Raw genomic sequence first — 20287 nt, forward strand, 5'->3', positions numbered from 1 at the left:
TAATATTGTATTTATTTATTTGACAGAGAGACACAGCGAGAGAGGGAACACAAGCAGGGGGAGTGAGAGAGGGAGAAGCAGGCTTCCCACCAAGCCGGGAGCCCGATGCGGGGCTCAATCCCAGAACCCCGGGATCATGACCTGAGCCGAAGGCAGACGCTCAACGACTGAGCCACCCAGGTGTCCCAGGACAGTGCATTTCTTATTGCTTTATCATGAAATTGACCTTAGCACCACTGCCATCTTCTTACCGGCACCAATGTCAAACACTTTGTCCATGCACATGTTAAGATTTGACTTACTTCATGATGTAAACTCAGCAAAGTATACAGACCCCTTCCATGCCTCTATTCAGCATTTCAGAGTCCTGAGGTGACTGTGTGAGGCAGATCTTAATAAAGACAGATCTTTATTAAGATCTCTCTTAATAAAGAGAGATCGCTAAGTGCAGTCAAAGCCATAGGGATGTAGAACTGAATTATGGGGTCAAAGAATCTGCCTTATTTTCTATTTCCAGTGGAAAACACTACCCAATACCACAGTCTTCCCAAACTTCTCATAAGAAAAATATAAAAAGTACATTTCTTTTTGTCAGCTTGATAAGTGACCCTGTAAAAATCCCCTAACTCCCTTCACAGACAAATATGAAAATTATTTTCCAGTTCAGATATGTTTATTCTTCCTTTAAAAAAAATCCTATCTCCCCTAAATAGTTTCTATGATTTTACTGGGTCTATAAAAAGTAATGATTTTATTAAACTGTAAGACCATGGCAGATGGAGAAACTATAATTTAGAGAGATTAAATGAGCTGAATTTTATATGCCTGTAGCATTTAAGGCACTGAAAAATAACAAAATAATTAGAAAACGATGCATTGTGGACACCAGGCTATTTCTCAGCTGAACGGCTAATAATCACTCCTCACAAGGCTCCAGATGTGCGTGTTTCCTCTAATAATGGGGAGTTAAAAATAACATTTCTAATTCCTCCCCCAAATGATGATCAGCTGTCCCACGCTGCCAAGCACTCCGCAAGGGGGAACGTTGTCGGGTGTCTTGAAGCAGCTTGACAATAAATAAATAAGCATGTTCATCACATTATTCAAATGCAGTCTTAATTACTTGCTCCGAACTTTTCCAAGCGGGCTCCTGGGTGTTCAGTCTTCCAGCTCACGACATCATGCTAAATGGACGGCTACTGCAAGTGCTGCTGGTTGAATATTTACTAGAGCTGGGTCTTTGCTGCATTCCACGTCTCCAGGTCTGCTAGCCCAGCCCAGCTCCCAACTCACCTGCAAACCCAGCACCTCTCCTCGAGCCTCCATCTCTGTGGGGTGAAGGATGATGAGGGTTCACGCTTCTAGTGCCCAAGGGACTAACTTACAGTTTGCTTTCCATGTGTGGTGATGACCACAGCCTTACTCTGTCCAGAGCTCTGGAAGGACGCAGGGAAAGATGGCCAGTGGTCCCCTGCACTCTGTGTCAGAGGGGAGCAGGTCCCATGGACTGTGTCACAGTCCCAGGGGCAGGGATGAGCTCATGACTTGGGGTTTGGGGAATGAGCCATGGGAAGCGAGGGAGTGTGGAATCTTAGTTCTGGTTCTTCTGCCAGAGCCCTTGGCTGGTGGGCCATTTCTAACTGTTTGGGTTCCCATCTGGAGAACAAAATACTGATACGCTGACCTAACTGCTTCCACAGCTTTTGAAGAATCAAAGGGACCGTGGGAAAGCATCTCACAAGATAACCTGAAGGTTGAAGTCAACCTCTCCCTGTGACCGGGTCCTCTTCCTTGTGGCTTCAGTGGCCTCAGGACCGGGGAGACAGAGGCCAAACCTTGCATGGCACTCGGACACCCTGGGGTCACAATGGATGAGAGAAGAGAACACCGTAATGATGTCCTAACTGGGACATTGTCCACAGCACGGTATCTATTCTGAGCCCAGCCATCCCCTAATGCCACGTTTGACGGACAAGCATGCGCACTGCTCGTGACAGGGGACCTCCACCCAAGTATGTATCTCCACAGTCTCGTTCAAATTTCTGCAGAGAAGACAACGTCCCCCTGACCCTCGGTGAATTCGCCCTTCCGTTCAGGTTTACATAATAAACCACTGTGTACCGAAGAATTAACTTTGTCCACAGTGAGGTCTGTCCCTTACCTCGGCTCCTGGCACGGGGGGCGGGGGACCCCCTAAATCCTTCCCATTTCCTCTGGGATGACCCTGTCTTTGTAGTGCATCTGGGCCCCTTAGATCACACCTGCTAGTTTATGCTAATCAGATGAAGGGGCGGGGCGGGGCGGGGCCAGGCCAGAAGGACCAACCAGCTGCTGAGAGGTTGGGGGATGTGAGCCCAGTGACGTCAGGTCAGCCCGGCCTCCAGCGAGGGCCAGGCTGAAGTCGAGTTCAAGCACACAGGCCTGGTTCGGTGGTTCCTACCTGTGCATTGACGCCCCCACACAGGCTCTGATGCAAAGCGCAGGTGAACCTCCTTGTTGGCGATGCTCGGCGTGTGTCGTCCCACGTCGCAGCTGGGAGGCGTGCGCTGTCCCGGACTCCGACCTCCGGGAGAGGTCCGCAGGAGCTCCACGTCTGGACCCCTCCCCACGCGCCCTAGACGCCCAGAACCAATCCACTGCGCTGAGACCGTGGCTGAGCACTGAGCTGGTGTTTGCATCAGTGTGTGGGGTTTACACAGCGATCACAGACAGAAGCAATGCTGTCACGATGAACGTGCCACTTGTCCCTTTTCTGCCAACAGCATGGATCGTCTATGAAATATTAAGTGTCTTTCCCTGGGTTTGATCGTTTCTGCGTTAATTGGTCGTCCACTCCCATCACGGTCCCTGCTGCGTCTTGCGGGTGTGCCTACCTTGCAGGTGGCAAAGCTCTCCGATCCAGCACCACCCCCCCCCCGCCCCGCTCCCCACCGCCACATCACCCACTGGGAGTGGTGGACCTTTAATTTGCTTTTGGAATTCCAGAAGTGGTCTGCAGTATACCTCCAGGAGTCCTAGACAAGGCTCTCCGTGGAGGATGAGTATTTTATTTTATTTTATTTTATTTTAAAGATTTTATTTATTTATTTGACGGAGAGAGATCACAAGCAGACAGAGAGGCAGGCAGAGAGAGAGAGAGAGAGAGGGAAGCAGGCTCCCTGCCGAGCAGAGAGCCCGATGTGGGACTCGATCCCAGGACCCTGAGATCATGACCTGAGCTGAAGGCAGCGGCCCAACCCACTGAGCCACCCAGGCGCCCCGAGGATGAGTATTTTAAAGGGTGTGGAGAACCAGAGAGAAACCAGCACAGGCCATACAGTGGTGGTCCTGTGTCCTGTGCCATGAAGGAGCACCTGAGTCCTTCCACAAGCAAACCCTGGCTTCTCTCAGCGCATGTTTGGCTGCCACGGTTTTGCCCAGCCCAGCGTCTGGGGGCAGCTGTGGGGGGCAGGACCAGCTCCATTGCACAGATGTGCAGGTAAAGATCTTCAAAACGGAAGAAAGAACTAAAAGGCCAGGTAGTTGGAGGGGGGTGGAGGTGTGGACCCAGCCACCAGCTCTGGTCCACCCAGACCCACCCACACTATTCTCAGATGGGACACACCCACCCCAGTGTCAAGAAGCCCTGGGACCCAGAGTCACAAGACATTCTAAAACAGGACTGAAACGGGAAAGAAAAGCCCCCTGTCAGGAGGCAGGAGAGGCATGAGTAATGTTCATTTTATAAGCAGCACCCACACCTGCCCTTTCGGTACATTCATTCATTGGTCAGACTTCCTCATAAAAGGAATGGGTTGTTCCATTCCAGTCTTGCCATACAATACCAGGATTGTGAGAGACCCCCATTTTTATGTGATTTTGGGCCAAAGAAATAACGGGAGCGGTGGCAAGTCAGGAGTGACCTAAGCCATCCTGAACAAATAAAACACGTTTAAATGGGTAGAACAGTGAGAACCTCACACAGACCCCGGATTTCAAAGTCACACCCACCTCATTATAAGACGCAGCTTATCCCAAGGAACAAAAAGGCCGTTTCCACTCCTAGCCTCTGCTGTCTCTACAGAGACAATCTGCAGCTAAAATAAAATACACATATTTCATCTAAACAAATGGCCCAGACTGACCATTAAAACCAGAGTCATTTCCGTGCTTCTCCTAAAACACAGACATCGACTGGTTTTATCCACTGATAATATTCCAGCCTCCTAAATTGAGAACGTTTATTTTCCCAGTGGAGTTTAAAGCCCATGGATGATTATTTCCCACCTCCTGGTCTCCAGCGAAGGAAGGGTTTATATTAAACTCTTCCCTGTGCTTTCTTCTGTATTTTAAGATCTCTAAAAACAAATAACACCCCTACCATCATAGTGCACGTTAATTATACAGGTTCAGCAAGAAATCTTCAGTAGGTACTAAGAACATCAATACCAGAAAAAAAAAAAATCTCAAATGCAGTATTTGGAGTTTGCACAGAAACTTCTAAACAAAGTGCTTGTTCCTTTTTGAGTCTCATTGCCAATGTTCTTCCCTTCTGGAAAGCAATTATGCTAACCATCCTCCTTGTACACTGAGGTCCGGGAGAAACTCTCCGCGGCCGGTGGCTCGGCTCTCCTGCTTTCCATTAGAAAAATGGAAAGCGGATGAAGCTATTAGTGAAAGATAATTTTTCATGGTTCTGAAATAATGCTGGGGGAAGAATGGAGTCGGGAATTTGGGAGTGTTCTGATTCATATTCTGCCAGCTCTGTTGAGGGGGGCAGACACGAGGCTTCACAGACTCTTCCTCAAAGACCCTCCCCTGCCCGTGCCCATTTACCCGTGGGCTCCTGTGGGGCGTGGAGGAAGAGCAGGCTTGGCTGAGGGCACTTATTAAGACCTATCCAGCGACACAAGCCCTGGGTTCCCAGGGAGATCTCTCTTTTCATCCTGAAAGCAAAGTGCGGCATTTGCCAAAATGGCCAGGGTGACACAGTCAGTTTCAAAAAGGGCACATATGGCTGAGAGACCTTGGCAAGGGCACCCACCGTCTTTTCAGCTGGGGTGGCTGGACCAGTCTTCAAAGATCTGACCAGAATCCCCAGCTCTCTCGTGCTCTTCTTATGCCTCTAAGTGCTCTGCCTACCTGGTAGCATCGGCTTCCTGGGATCTCGGACCCATGCCCTGCCTTGTCACAAACACAGACACACGCTGAGACACGTGCACGCACACGCAGAGATGCATACAAACACAGGCACACACACAGCACACATGAGCAACCACATGCACATAGTCACTTGCATGAACAACCACAAGCACACACGCAAACACGTGCACAAACACCCCCAAACACATGCAGACCACACAGTACATAAACTATGCACACGTGCATGCAAATACACATACATGAACACACACGTGCATGCACGCGTCCGAGCCGATCACAAATACAGTTCAAGAGGGGAACAGAGAGAACCATCTCACTGACCCCAAACAGTCCCTGCATCTGGGGTTTAACTTGGTTTGGTCCAAGACGGATGTGGAAAGCAGCCACCCCTCTTCCTGTCCTTAGCACGCTGGGTCATCTAGCTACAGAAAACTTCTCTCTGGGTGGCTGCAGGAATGAGTAAAATGCTGCGCTTTTTTTTTTTTTTTTTTAAGATTTTATTTATTTGAGAGTGAAAGAGAGCGAGAGCACAAGCAGGGGAGCAGCAGAGGGGGAGGGAGAAGCAGACTCCCCACGGAGCAGGAAGCCCGACGTGGGGCTCAATCCCAGGACCCCGGAATCATGACCTGAGCCAAAGGCAGACATTTCATGGACTGAGGCACCCAGGAGCCCCAAGTAAAATACTTCTTAAAGGTGAAATTTCCTAGTGTTTTTCAGACTTTTAGTTCATGCTTACTATTTCTGATTTGCAAAGAAAATCACCAATTGTTTAGATGGGAACACTGTCACATCCTAGGGATGCTCGTTTTTGCCTCGATGCCAACTGCTGGATGACCAGAAGTGTAGGACCAGTTTACTGACCTCAGACAACCTGCATCCGTCCGATGTGGTCAGTCCTGTTTGCCGAAGCCCTGAAGGAGGGGGAACTGGGTGGGTGGACAGCCCTGCGGGGAATATGAGGACTCCCAGGAGCCTGGTCTGGACACCAGCAGAGGCAGCAAACCCAGCTACTTCCCTCCATGCAGTCTGAGCCTGACCAGCAATGTCTTCTACTGAGCCCTGACTTCATCCCAGAGCACGACTCCAAAGTCAATAGGGGAGAATCACTCCCCTTCCCCATCCATTTCAACTGGCATTCTTTATAGACTATGGACAGATGCCTGCTATTAGTCAGGTAGTGCTTGGACTGGGGGATGGCCGATTAGATCAGAACGCACTCGTGCCTCATTTACAGGGACAGAGAAGTGGGTCGAGGCTTTTGAGTGGAGAAAAAACCAGTTTCACTACCGTCTTGAGTTGCAGTGCAATGTCCCTCTGGTACTGTTGTTGGATGGGGTCGCCTCCTGACGGCCCCACCTGCGCTCCCACCCCCAAAACCTGCTGGTGAAAGGGAGTGAAACCAGCATTTCGCTCAAAACACGCAGAGAGCAGACTTCCACATTACGTAATGTCACAGTAAAACTCAGCCACGGAAGTGGCAGTGAAACCAATAACGCATCATTCCACTCGCCTCGATGCTGGTTCCCAGGTGTTCTGGAGAGGCGTAAAGATGGTTTCAGTCTAGATTAACCTGGTCCATTTGCAAAATCAAAGTGAGGCAGTCAATTTCTCTCCGTACACATGGTTTTTCTGGGGGCTGTTGGGTGCTGTTTACCCCCAGGGAAAACGTCAAGTGTGTTCTGTTCTTAATCTCTCCCGAACTTAGTCTGTGGATTTCAACTCCACTGTCTCTTCCCCATAGTCTCCTCCCCATAGTCTGGTCTCCAAAACAGTGTCCCTATCTAGACCAAGGGGACAGACCTCTTGCATGCACAGTGTTCTAGGTGGTACTCTCTCTGCACCTTCTACACCTTCAAGAATGCCCAACACTGGGCTGCTCTCAAGATGAATTAACCAGAATTAACCCAAACTACACCATCCTGGAGTACTGGAAGGCATATAATCTATACCACGCTTTGGATGGAATTGTTTCTTCAGACCCACAATTCGAGTATCTCAACCACTAAAATCCTGCTCATTTTAGGCAAACGGCGTAGGACCCCAGGGAGGCGCATTCCAGAAGTCATCATTCATGTCCATTTTCCACGCTGGGTTATGCTTCTTGGGATGCAATGTCTGTTATGCGGATGGGAAATAAGAGTGAAGATAGCCCATGGCTTCTAATTAGCAAGAAACTTTCGGAGCCGATACAATGCCAGGGAAATTGTATTAACTTGATGAGCGTCGATGCCAAAGTTCAGGGAAATTTAGAGTCCCTGTGGTTTCAAACCAAAATGTTTATGCTTTTGCTTCTTAGCAAATATGACACCCCCCACAGACATAGGAGAGAGGGGGGCAGTTCGGAAAGGGGGATCCCAGCCCCCGTCCAATTTTTGGCTTTATGGTGACTGGGTTTTAGCAAAAGCAGCAGATGTGACCGCCCGGGAGCGACTGTGTCTCACTGAGCGTCCGCACATCATCTCTCCACAAAGTCCTTTTCAGGGGTGGCTCCGTTCCCAGTTCTGATGGCCAGCGCTGCCACATGTCTGCATTCCGATCTGCCCTGCACCAAGGCGAGCCCGCTGTTCAGGCTTGCAGCAGGATCCCCCCTGTGAGCTGACATCCGCTGGCTCTCCACCCACCATGCAAACGCCCTGCTCCCCAACCCAACAAAGTCCCCTTTCCAGGGGACAGGCTTGGCTGACTGCGCATGACTCATCCAGTAACTTGAGTGTAGACGCTTCTATTTCAGAAGCGAATTCCCGTTACACTGAAGCCAAATGTCAAGGATCCAAATGGAGATAAGACAACTTCGAGAAGGCGCAGACTTCATTTGAATAATGATGTGAGGATTAGCATATACTTCTCTCCACATGCACCATGGGCCACCTCCTTTGCAGAAAACCCAGCAGAAGACACACAGTTACCCCAAGGCTAATAAAGAAGGTCTTCCAACAAGTGTCTTTAAAAATAATCTTTGTTGTTACTGTGACTGGTTATTTCTGACCATTTTATTTTTTTTCTTTATATATGCATATGTTTTCTACATAGTTTACAATAGACATCGATGTCCTTGACAATCCTGAAAACAATGCCTTAGAGGCACCATGCCCACAGTGCAGCGTCTTTTAATTTTACATCAAATGACTCTGGGCTGGCTCCTGGCTTCATTCTCCAAGCTTTGCCAGCCTCAGTTCTCAACCCCAGTAATAACATGTAGAAGACTCAGAACTCCAGCTCCTGAGGACAGGCTCAGTGATGTGTCCCTGTTTATAAACACTCAGGCATGCTACAGACAAGGCATACAGGAAGATCACAGTGGGAGCTGGTGTAGACCGCCCCTCCCAGGGAGGATGGTACAGAGAGGACACCGTGCTCTACTGGGAATACCCAAGTCATTGCTGTTTGGGGTCACAGATCCACCTGAGATCACTCTGCAGCAACTTTCCACTCCTGCTACTGTGGACCCAGTTTCTTAGAGTTGGTCTTTAGATATGCAAGTCTACCCTTGCTGGCCTGTGAGCTCTCAGTGAGCACAGCCAGGATGCAAGACTCTATTGAGGGAAGCAAATGGGACAGGACACCGTCCATCCCATGGATAGGAGAGCAAAGGCAGGAGGGAGAACCGGATTAAGATAAGAGGGTTGCATCTGAAAGGCAGTGTTAGAATAATAGCAGCATTTCTGAAGCAGTCATTCTCTGCTGGGTGCTGGCCTAAACTCCTTCTTTCATATTGAAATTTGTATGACAAAATAATTTGAAACCATAGAATAATAATGAGGTGCCAAACCGTAAGGGCCACAGGAATTTAAGATGCTACCTTTGTCATTTTCGCTTACGATCTGCCTCTTTTAAAGAAATAAAACACTACAGATTCAGCTGAAAAGTAAAAAAACAAAAAAAATTAAAAATCTGAATTCCTGTCTTCCACCCTTGGACCACTGCTACCATTCACTTCTCTTGTATGGAAGTATACAGAATCAAGTACGTTGTTGTTGCTATTATTTTGAACAGATTGTTATCTGTTACATCAATGAAGAATAATAAAAATTAGAATTTTTATTATACCTTCCAAAGAGTTTGTTTCTTGGAGATAAATGGCTTAGCCAAGACTAAGAAGGGCTATTCTAGCCCCAAATCCAAATAAGAAGCTATTTCATCTTAATAAATAAAAATTGTACTTAATCTTCCTACCCTTAAGTTCTTTTACTTCAGACCATTTCCTCTGGTTCCTCCAATACCATTTTATAAGTTATACAAGAATCGTGCAATATGAGATTTCTTTCTTCGTTGCCACTGATCCAGAGCTGCCATGTTTTTCCTAACAATAGCTTGATCTTGGAATAGCTATTTGCTTTTGTGATGTGTGTGTGTGTGTGCCCGTGGTGGGTGTGTGTGTGTGTGCACGCACGTGCATGTGTGCCCCCGCCACTTATTCACATCCCTCCTCTGGACATCCTGTGAGTGTTTTGTCTCTACCACAAAAGCAATTTTGAATATCTTCCTGGTCATTGGATGGATGGACATCTACATACTGTTAGATTGGACTATCATTCTGTTTATCTCTTTTTACCCTTACTCACACAAATGGCAAGCTTCATCTGCAACTGTTTCCTTGGCAACTCCTTTTCTGTACACATAAATACTATTTTTAGAGTTCAGATTGGGTGCAAAAAATTGATGCTCATATACAGTGCTTTCATAAATACAGCCCAAAGTAGTTTGAGAGATTGGAACCCCCAAGAAGTGAGCCCCATCAGTCCCCCATGAAGTTACTATGGTCAGAGGAAACAAAATAAACGTGTTGGTGATGTGAACATTTCCCCAGAATTCATGTGAAAAAGAAAACTTCATGTACAACTCATTTGTTAAATAGCACTCCTTTATTGACACTCTTATATCCAGTAAAACCTCTTGTCCAATTCAGATACAGATAAAGTAGGGATATGAATTTACATACTGCTCTGAACAGTGATGTGATGACAGGTGGAGAAAACCGACATCCAGCATGGACACTCAGTAAACGGCAAGACATGACAGAGCCTGGGCTATAAAACTTGTACAACAATCAACAGATCTTGAAGACAGGACTAGTTGTTTGTTTGTTTTTTTTTCCCTTGATAATGTTTGCAAAAGAATTCCGGAAGCCAGAGAAACTAGTTTCCATACACACACAGGGCATGGAGTAGGGTGAGGGGAATGAGGAGCTGAGGGCACAGAATTTAATGAGGCATTCCCTGTTACTGTTGTGCAGTGCACGCCCCTGGCACCCAGCTGCACCTTTGCATACATGCATCAAGAGCAGTACTCACTGCAAATAAGGGTTACATTCAGTTATCTTTTGCATATGTCTACTCTCAGGCTGTGCACAAGTGATGTCCACTGTGCTTTATGAAGACCCAAGAATAGAAATATCAACTCCCAAATTATTTCCAACTCCCAGTGGCCATTTGCCCTGAGACAACGGGTAACATCTGTGAGTTCTAGGCTCCTTACATATCATTGAGCTGGTCCCAGAAATCAGGTAAAAATCTCGTCCCAGGAGGTTCCCAATATCTCCTTGTAATTGACCTAGAGGCAAATCACATCCTGGCTTACAACCCGGCTGCTATTGTTCTCCGGGACTCTGACACCTGCTCAGAAACAAAGCTTTGTTAAATCACCCCCTATTGCTGAACAAACTCACTGCTCCACCATTCCAAAAACAGAAGGCATAGAGGTGACTATGAATGTAAGGAAGGAGCTCACACGGGGTCCTGCAGCCTTTCCATGTAGTCTCTGAGGTCCCGGGGGCCCCCCAGCCCCGTGTCCTGACACACCCACTTGATGTTGTCCTCACTGTCAAACAGGATGGAGTTGGTGTACAGGCCACCATCCTCCAGGAGGATGGTGGTGTAGGACGTAAACTTGACTCGCTTCCGCTTTGGGTCCGATGGATTCAGAGGCTCACTTTTCAGGTCCTTCTCATAGACATAGTCAGAGGGCCTGAGCAGCTGGCTGTGGAAGGTCTTCTGGGAACGGAAGTTCCTCTCCTCGAACTGCAGCCCCCTGTCTATCATGGTCGTGCACTCCTCCGACGGGAGGGTGATGTCCACGGGGTTCTCCAGAAGTTCCACCTCGTTCCCAAGCCAGACCCAGTCATGGGAATGGGGGATGTTGCCTTGCTCTCTTGCGGTGAATGTTTTGTGTCTGTATTTCCAAGCAAATGTCACACGGTTGATCAAGAAGACCAAAATGGCCAGGCAGAAGACACAGAGCAGAGTACATGCTTATCTCCAAGTCAGTCAACCCCCTTGAGGTCACCGTCAGGTCACTGAGATTACTGGTTTCTGGTAATTTCCCTTGACTGGGGAAGCTTGTGAAGGCATCTGAACTGCCACCTTGAGTGACTTCTTATCCTTTCCTTCCTGGGGAGACCATGCGGTTGTGCTTTTGTTGCTACGTTCCTCGTGGCCAACAGAGGCGCCATGTTGGAACCACTCCTGACCTGCTCTCTCCTGGTTCCTTTCACGCTCTATGGAATTACTGAGGTGGTCTTTGTATTCCCGACTGATGCCCTCAATGTCGTTGGTGCCTCCTTGGTGCTCATCAATATTTGGTTGAAATCTGACCTTGACATTTCCTTTACCCACGGCAAGAACGCTCTTCCTCTTGGTCTTCTGACAGGGCTCACTAATCATCATTTCTAGTTTAATCAAGGGCCCTTGCCCTTCACCCTGTGCGACCACCACTGGCCATCTGGACTGAAGATTTGCCTGGGCAGACACCACCATTTCACCCAATGATGACACAGTAACTGAAAAATCCTTGGGGTCATAAATGTCTAAGGGAGTCACCAAACCATCACTGACCAAAATCTAACAACTAAGAAAAATGAAATTAAAACTTTATATTACAATTTATTTCCTTCAAATTTATAAGCACATACACAAATTTATAAACCGCATATGTGGTTTATTATGAGATATGTCTCCAATACCCAGGCGGAGAACAATAAATGTGTTTTAAAATCGGGATTAGTTGCTATCATACATTTAACTGGCATAAATAATGGGTTGTATCTGCACTGGTGTGAGGAGCAAATTTGTTTACCGTAGTCCTGTGTATATTAACTTAGTGAATGTCATATAACGGAATTCGACTTTGAATTTTCCGAAGAGTTTGAAAGATCACAGGATGCTTCTGAATCGATTTCAGGTGCAGCTAATCATGCTGCTGTTCAAGATGAATATCACTCCACGAAACCTTTATTAGAAAGACATGCTCATTTGAAGTATCTGAGAAAAGATGTATTATGGGGACTGGCATGCTTGAAGGACACAATGACCTTGGTATAATTCAATGGATTTGCTACAAGTTTAGAGATGGAGCAGAGGTTTAAAGTTGTCCATTATTAATATAAAACAACAGATATCTGGTGCCTATTAGCCATACTTCTTTAAATAATAGAAATAGAATTTGCAAGGACCAATTATTACCTATTTTGGAAAGGAGAAGACGTGAACCTTCGGTCATGGTCTACCAAGAGCCCCCCAACACAGATAACCCACTGCAGAGTGGTATTGGGACACATGGTTAGTGTGTGAAATATCTAAGAGGACAATTTCCCCAAAGTACTGAGCACTTTTCTCGGACACAGACAGACTGGAGAGAGAAAACAGAGTTTCAAGGGTCTCCTGTCCTAGCTACGAGTGCTCTATTGATCTTCTCTGCAGATGTGAGAGGGAGGGAGGTGATCTCAAATGACCAGGGACTCAAGGATTCTGGAATCCCACCTGCTGCGGGGTCTGGATAACGTCCTGGGCCAATACCGCCGAGACGATGGCTCTCCTGTCCGCTCAGTGAGGCTGCAGGGCAAGGGACAAGCCGGCCACCAGCTGCACGCCCAGGTCTGCGATGGTGATGCTGTCATCCAGCACGATCACCGTCTTCTCGGCCAGGATGGAGTCGGACAGCGGCGAGAGCACCTTCGAAGGAAGCGAGAAAGCTCCAGGGTCTGCCGCACACATCAGTAACGAGAAAAAAAGGAAAGAAAAAGGTTAAATGCCTACCAAAAGGAGTGGGGCTCTGTAAGCAGGTCATTTGTTTGCCACCCTCCTTGAAACCCCAAAGTGTGCTCTCAGTGCTAAATGAAAGCTTCAGAAAGTAGGAACTAGCTCAGATCTAAAAAAAAAAAAAAAAAAAGAAAGAAAGAAAGAAAGAAAGAAAGAAAGAAAGAAAGAAAAAGAAAAAAAAGCAGGGACCGACCTTTCCCTTTATCTAGCTGCGGTGACAGACGCAGGGGAAGTCAGCTGCCGCATTAGCAGGAAACATTCCTCCCAGGGACAAGCTAATGCTGAAGTGTCAGAATACTTTTTATTTGGGGGACTGCTACCTTTTTACCCCCCAAGAAACACTGTTCTCTAAAATCCAAGATTATCAGAAACCTTGCTCTTTGAAATCCCGCCGTCAGGCAGAATGAACTTCCCTCTCTTGCCTTGAGGACCTAAGTCACTTTGACACAGAGAAGCAGATCTGATTTCTAACTCCGATGCGGGATTTCAGATAACGCAACATTCCCCACGTGCGTGAGTTATGTGTCTCACTAGCGGGCAGGACCCTGGGTCCATAGATGGTCCAGACAGATGCCGGCAGCTCAGCTGCCCACAGTGTGCTTCATACTAGTCTTACCTGTCCTCAGCCCTTGCTGGCTTCCCATCAGACCCTATCTCTTTTGTGCAATATACTTTCCCACATTTCCTCCGCATGGGGTCTCTCTAGGAGCAATAAGTCAACAAACCTGACTTCTGTCAGATAATAGATTTGCACCCGATGATCTTAGGACAGATGATCTGGGACTAGGACAACTGGCTGAAATACAGATGCTTTAGAAGAGCATTTTTTAATGTTTAATCACACACCCTCCATTAAAGAACAAGGAACTATAAGAGCACCTGGGTGGCTCAGTGGGTTGAAGCCTCTGCCTTCGGCTCAGGTCATGATCTCTGGGTCCTGGAATCGAGCCCCACATCGGGCTCTCTGCTCAGAAAGCCTGCTTCCCCCCCCGCCCCGCCGCCTACTTAGGATCTCTCTCTCTGTCAAATAAATAAAATTTTTTTAAAAAGGAACGATAAATAGACCCACCTAATATATTCTGCTTCCTTTGATTTATACAATATTAGTCATTTGTTTTCTTCAAAGAGCTTGATTTAATTTAGTGGTAATTCCCCCCAAATTAAAGAATATTATCTCCCTGTTGGTGCTGGCCCATTAGAGCACAGAAAATGTAACAGTTTCCTCAAAACAGTAGTTATATTTTGACAACCTCTTTTACTAAAAATATTTAGAGAAATGGTGTCTTGCCTTCTTCCCCTGCTTAATTTTTGCTCTTTGAGTAGATGTTTATAACGTAATAATTGTAGATCCTTGTAGCATCATTGAGTTCGCTGGGGAAAATCCAGCACAAAAAGGAATCTTAATGGCTTTTAAAAGTCATTTCGGCTCATAAAACATCAATTTGCAACCAGAGAGTTTCAGACCTGGACTAATGTCGTACCAATAGAGCAGCTTGTACAAAAAATCACATTTGGGTGAGCCCTAAATTGGGACGTGACAAAGAATATTTAAACACTCTGTAAAGATAATCTGTTCTATAATCTCTTCACAGCCCTCCTGTTAAAATTAACTAAGAAATATTTTCAATCATCCTCTAAGAAAAGAGAAAGCATGACATTGGGGAACTCTGTGTGCGTAAATAGCTACAACAAACAAAATGTGGCCAGATGTTGGCCAGATGTCGCCAAGTGCCCTGGGGTTGAGAGCTACTAATACCAAGGATGTAAGGTTGCTTTTGTTGTGTGTCTCGAAGTAGCATCCCCTGGGGAAAGGGTGCGAATCTGGTCTCAAGAGCATCTCTAATTTGCAGAAGCTTCTCTGTGGTTAGACATGAATATCTGAATGTGCCGTCTACAGGCTGATGAATTCTATGTATTGCGTTCATGACTCCCTCCCATGTACAGACAACCCACTTGCACAGAACCGACTCACACTAATATATCTGGACACAAGCAAAGAGTGGGCTGAGAATTTGGGGAAAGCATCAAGCAGTGCATGAAACCGGCACTGTCGGTGGTCATCTCCGGCTCCTGGCCCACCAGGGTCCTGCCTCCTTGGAGCTGCGTGATCCTGGGCTCCTCCACCTTCATGAACTTGGTCATGAGGTCGGTGATGTCCAGCTGCCAGTCGGGGCCCAGCATGGAGCTCAGCTGACTCACATCGGGCGCCTCGGCTACGATCTGGGTGAGGACGCGCACCATGGCGTGCTGGTACTGCAGGGAGCACCCCTTGCCCCTCTTTTCCTCGTCCTCCCCTTGGTGGGCCGGGAGCACAAACCAGAATGAGCCTACTTTTCATCAGGGTGTTTTATCCTCAGTTTTCCAGCAACCGTGGGGCTGTGGTCATGAAATGACAGGACCCGGCTCCTCGTCTGGTCAAACGTGTGCCCGCAGATGCACTGACGACATCTTCAGCCCTCGGGCATGTGGGGTGTTTCCCCGGTGCCAGATCTGTGGCTTCCCGCCCAGAATTCAGGAATCAAAAGATGTTGTCTCTCGCCTTCAACGTGTTTTCCCTCAAGTGGCAGATGTAGGCAGCCGGAGGACCAGGAGGGAGGTTTGCTGCACGGTGGAAATGCCCTGGGGTGATCCCGTGGTCCCCTTTTGGTTCACAGCAACGTAGTCAGAGTGTCTAAGGGTCAGAGCCAGGAATCCACATATTTCAAAGAGCCCCGGTGATTCCAAGGGGCAGCAGTTTGGGAACCAGTAGCTTGAGCTCAAGAATACATGCAAACTAGCCTCACGGCCCCCTCCACCCTCACTCAGACAAGGGACATAAGTGCTCTGATCCTTACTCTCCTCCCCTGGGAAATCGGGGGTGCCCACCTCTGCTGAGGTTGTCTCAGGGAGGGGAAGGGCACGAGCCCTGTTGGTTGACCTGAAGTTGGCACCTGATGCTCATGAGCGAGAGAATTTGAGTGACTGTGTTATCAACATGGCGAGGACAGGTGCTAGGGGAGATCCTGGCGGAGTTCAGCTCTGGGAGGCAAGGAGCTAGGATGGTTCCTGCACTTGTGTGGTTGAAAGGGGCTCATTAGGAATAACACAACACCCATCCCACCTTTATGACTCCCCACTGAGGACAACTATTACTACAAAAGATGCTCAAAATTGCTCCTCCCGCTTAGAAAACCCCGAGGGTTTGGGGAGCCCTGAGCCAGGAACCACAGACAAAGACCCACATGCATATTTCTTAATAATGCACTGTGTCACAGGCAGTGTCCAGAGTGGCGTCGGCTCTTGGGGGAACATCTGCGGCCACCATCGCTGCTGTCACTTTGCACATTTACCTGGTTTCCAGCCACGGGTCCCCCAGAGTGCCCAGCAACCTTCCATCCCGGAGCAGGGCCCCCTTCTCTTCTAGCATTGAAATCCGCCCAGCTGCAGTGAGGGACAAGAGCAGAGCGGCCGTTAGCAGCCCACACTGTCTTGTCAAATAATCGTAGCCGCTTAAGTGGCTGTTAGACTTCATAGGACATAAACACTTTCCTCTCTAATCCACTTTCTGTTTACACACAGGGTAGGCACTTCATCTCCTCATTTCAGCTTTTCTTCTGCCTCAAAAAAAAATCAGATCTGCAGCCCCAGGCACTTATCAGCTCTCTCATTAAGCCCCCATGCTGGGGAATTCATTCCCTCCGAAACGCTTGGTTCCTTGAGCTGAGAGCTATTTCCAAAGTCGAGGCAAAAACAACCACAAAAATCACTTATTGATGATGATATTTGGGGACGTTTCCTCTTCTTCTTTCTCCCTCCAGGGTGTTTATACCGGGTGTCTCTTTATAGACTTCACCACACCTGTTACGGAAGACCTATTATAAAAGCAAATTGATGTGGCTGTTTTTGTGCTTTGTGACAACGTTAGCAACCAAGGAGCGGCAAGCATGCTGCTCGAACGTAGGCCACTGCGTTTCCCAATCAAATGTTTGGATAAAAGGAACACAGGCCAACAGCTGGTAAGGGGAGCAGCGGGGACAGGGAGCTGGGAATCTGGCTCACTCACTCCCAACCTGAGTCCCCTTGCATGCAGCCCCAGAGAAGCCAAAGCTCCCAATCCATCAGCAGACGTCAGAAACCTGGCTTTTTAAAAAGCAGTAATAATAATAATAATAATAATAACAACAACAACAACAACTTTGGTGGTAAGAACACTTAACATGAGATCTACCGCTCTAAATATTTCAGTGTAATATATAATATACATATTTTCCAGACCAGATGAAACATATTTAAGGAAAAGATTCGGTTGCAGGTGCAAGGTGTGGGGGAATTTTGGCTTCAAGGTCACCCCCACCGGATGTTCTGGCAGACTAGGCAGGTCCTGACTGTCTCCAGGATGTGATGTGACTGTAACCAACTCCCCCCACCCCATCTGCCTCTGGTTTCCTCAGGCAGACCGTCAGAACACCTGCTAAGATCAGTTCAGCAGACAGGGAGGACTCACTGCGGGTCCCAATCTCCTCCCCAGCCCCAGGGCAGGTGCAGGACAGGTAGGGAGAGATAATGGGGCCACCGGGGTTCAGTCCAGGGTCTGAGAAGAGATTCCAAGTTGATTTCCAAGTATTCCACTGGTGATAGTCTGAAAGGCAAAAGCAAACCAAACAGAAAACAAATAAACAAAAAAACTTCCTTATTCTGAAAAATAGCAAGTAGTGGGTCATTGTTTCTCTGAAGTCCTGCCCCTCCCAGTTTCAGTAGCAGTGACACGTTTGTCTTCAGGAAGCTGGTATTTCAGAAGACGCTCAGACTTCAGGAAGCGGATTTTCTTCCCACGGTCAAGGGCACCCCCCACTTCCCAGCCTGAGCCTCCTGCACCAGCATGAGACACCCGCCCCCCACAGCCTCAGGTGCAGGGGCCTGCGGAAACCCAGGCGCCCTGTAGGTGCGAGGGCAGATGCATCCCCAACGGGCCAGGATCCTGGGCTGCTCTCCATGGCCTCCCAGCCATGTTTCTCCACTTGCCCCTCCCCGGCCCCTGCAGCGACAGATATTTCCATGTGTGTTCATACATGTAGCGTGTGATCCCCCTTGAGGTTCCCTGTCCTTCCCTGCACATCTTTCTAATCCCATTCACTGCTTCCCTTTGACGTCTCCAGGCTCTTTGGGTTTCCAGTATCATTCTTCACTACAAGGAGCTGGCTTCTTGGAGAGCTGGCTTCTTGGAGGGCTGGCTTCTTGGAGGCAAGGATGATTCTAGGACTGTGGCAGGCGGTTCATCTGCCCCCCCTTACCCTCAGTTTCAGCAGGTGATCCTTCTTCTGACTTGTCCTCGTAAGGTCAGTAGTAGCCTAACTGCTAGGTCTGTGCCATTCATCGTCTCACGTGAATATCTACCACCGCACATTGTCACATGAAGAGGGGCTGTACTGGTTATATACTCTGTGTCCGTGTAGCATATATGTATAGTAATTATATTCTTAAATATAAAATGTAACCTATAATGATAAATATTATATACAGTAACATACTATATATAGTATGTATGTATAGTATGTCCGTGTAGTATATATATAGTAATTATATTCATAAATATAAAATGTAACCTATAATGATCTATAGTAACGTACTATATAGAGTATGTATGTGTAGTATGACATATACTTTGTAGGTTTTAATGAATTATTGTGGACTTCATGCATGTTTTATATTTATATAACATGTAAGTGTTATATTCATACGCATTACATGCATGATATATTCATTATGTATATTTATGTTCTATAGCATAGGTATAATTCTAGGCATGCTTTATGGGTTATTGTGTATTTCATGTATATTTTATTTTATAGAACATAAATGTTTTACTGCACATGCATTATCCATATTTATGTTACAGAGAGTCCTTGGGTTATAGAACAGGAATATGAAGGGCTATCATCATTCCCAAGTGCCTAAGAAGAAGCCAGGACGGGGCAGCATGATTAACCAGCCCAGGGTCACAGAGCCATAAGCGGCAGAGCCGGGACTCACCCCCGCACGCCCCCTCTGGCATCCGCACCTTGCAACATCGCAAGGTTACTTAGAAGAAAAGCAGGAGTTTCACCTGAACGCACCCCTCCCACCCCGCCTCAAGTTCGCCACTATCCATCTGTCGGTTTCAATCGCAGGGACCCAGCCGCGCACTGCTTCCAACCTGACAGATGTGAAGCTCCGTATCGAGGAAGAAAAGCGACAGAATCAGATGGTCTGTTTCTCACACGTGCACGAAAAAGGCACACACCTATATGAAGATAGGCAAGTGCTATTAAAAAAAAGATAACGGTCCGTTTTCATGCAAACCTAAAAGATATTTAATATTCTTTACATAGTTGTGCAAAAATGCTGCTTAGTCTCTGCCGCTTAAGGCGCCCTTAGATCGATTTTTGGTTTTGCCTTGTATTCAAATGACTGCTGAAATCACTCTACAGGGAATGGGGTAAGGTTCTCAGAACTTAACACGTACCGTATCCGTTTAATCCTCATGGCGCTTGTTTAAGGTAAATTGGTATTATTCTTCTTTTGTAATGCACCAACTGAAGCTCCGAGAGGCCATTTCGTCAGGGGTACAGAGCTACCAAGAGACAGAGTCAGGATGTGAACTCATGCTGCCTGGAGGCAAAACCTGGTTCTTAAGGAGTTTGGGTGACTTCCTCAGCACAAATACACAGGACAGAAGACACACCCTTCTCTCTCAGGCAGCCTGTGTAGCTGGGACCTGGAAGAATGAGCAGCCAGGGAGAAATTCATGACCCATCTCCGGGGTCTTGCAGCTAAACTCCCCAGGGGACGGCCCGGGATCGCCAGCTCAGTGCAGTGACTTGAATCAAGGGAACCCACGCCCACTAGGCTCTCCCTTGCCTGCTTGTGTCCCCAGGTGGCCAGGTCAGACACTCTCGCTCCTAAGCACTTAACGTACGGAGTCTGCAATAATTAGTAAACTAATCAGGGTTCTGTGTGGGCAAATAAAATTTCAAAATAAGAAGAAATTGATTTATTGGAAGAACACCTATGAAATGGATTAGATCTGCTTGGCTCTATAAAATGGCAGAATTTCGTTCTGTCTATACAATTTCTTAGCAAATTGCTCTGATGTA

The 20287-nt window shown here is 47.3% G+C and overlaps 1 pseudogene; it reads right to left on the reverse strand.

Moving 5' to 3' along the window:
- Positions 1-10865: 10865 nt before the first annotated feature.
- Positions 10866-16479, reverse strand: LOC111156327 (annotated as a pseudogene).
- Between the last annotated feature and the right edge of the window lie 3808 nt (positions 16480-20287).

This window comes from Enhydra lutris, unplaced genomic scaffold, assembly GCF_002288905.1.
Source record: "Enhydra lutris kenyoni isolate GAN:26980312 unplaced genomic scaffold, ASM228890v2 scaffoldscaffold46, whole genome shotgun sequence".
Taxonomy (NCBI): Eukaryota; Metazoa; Chordata; class Mammalia; order Carnivora; family Mustelidae; genus Enhydra; species Enhydra lutris.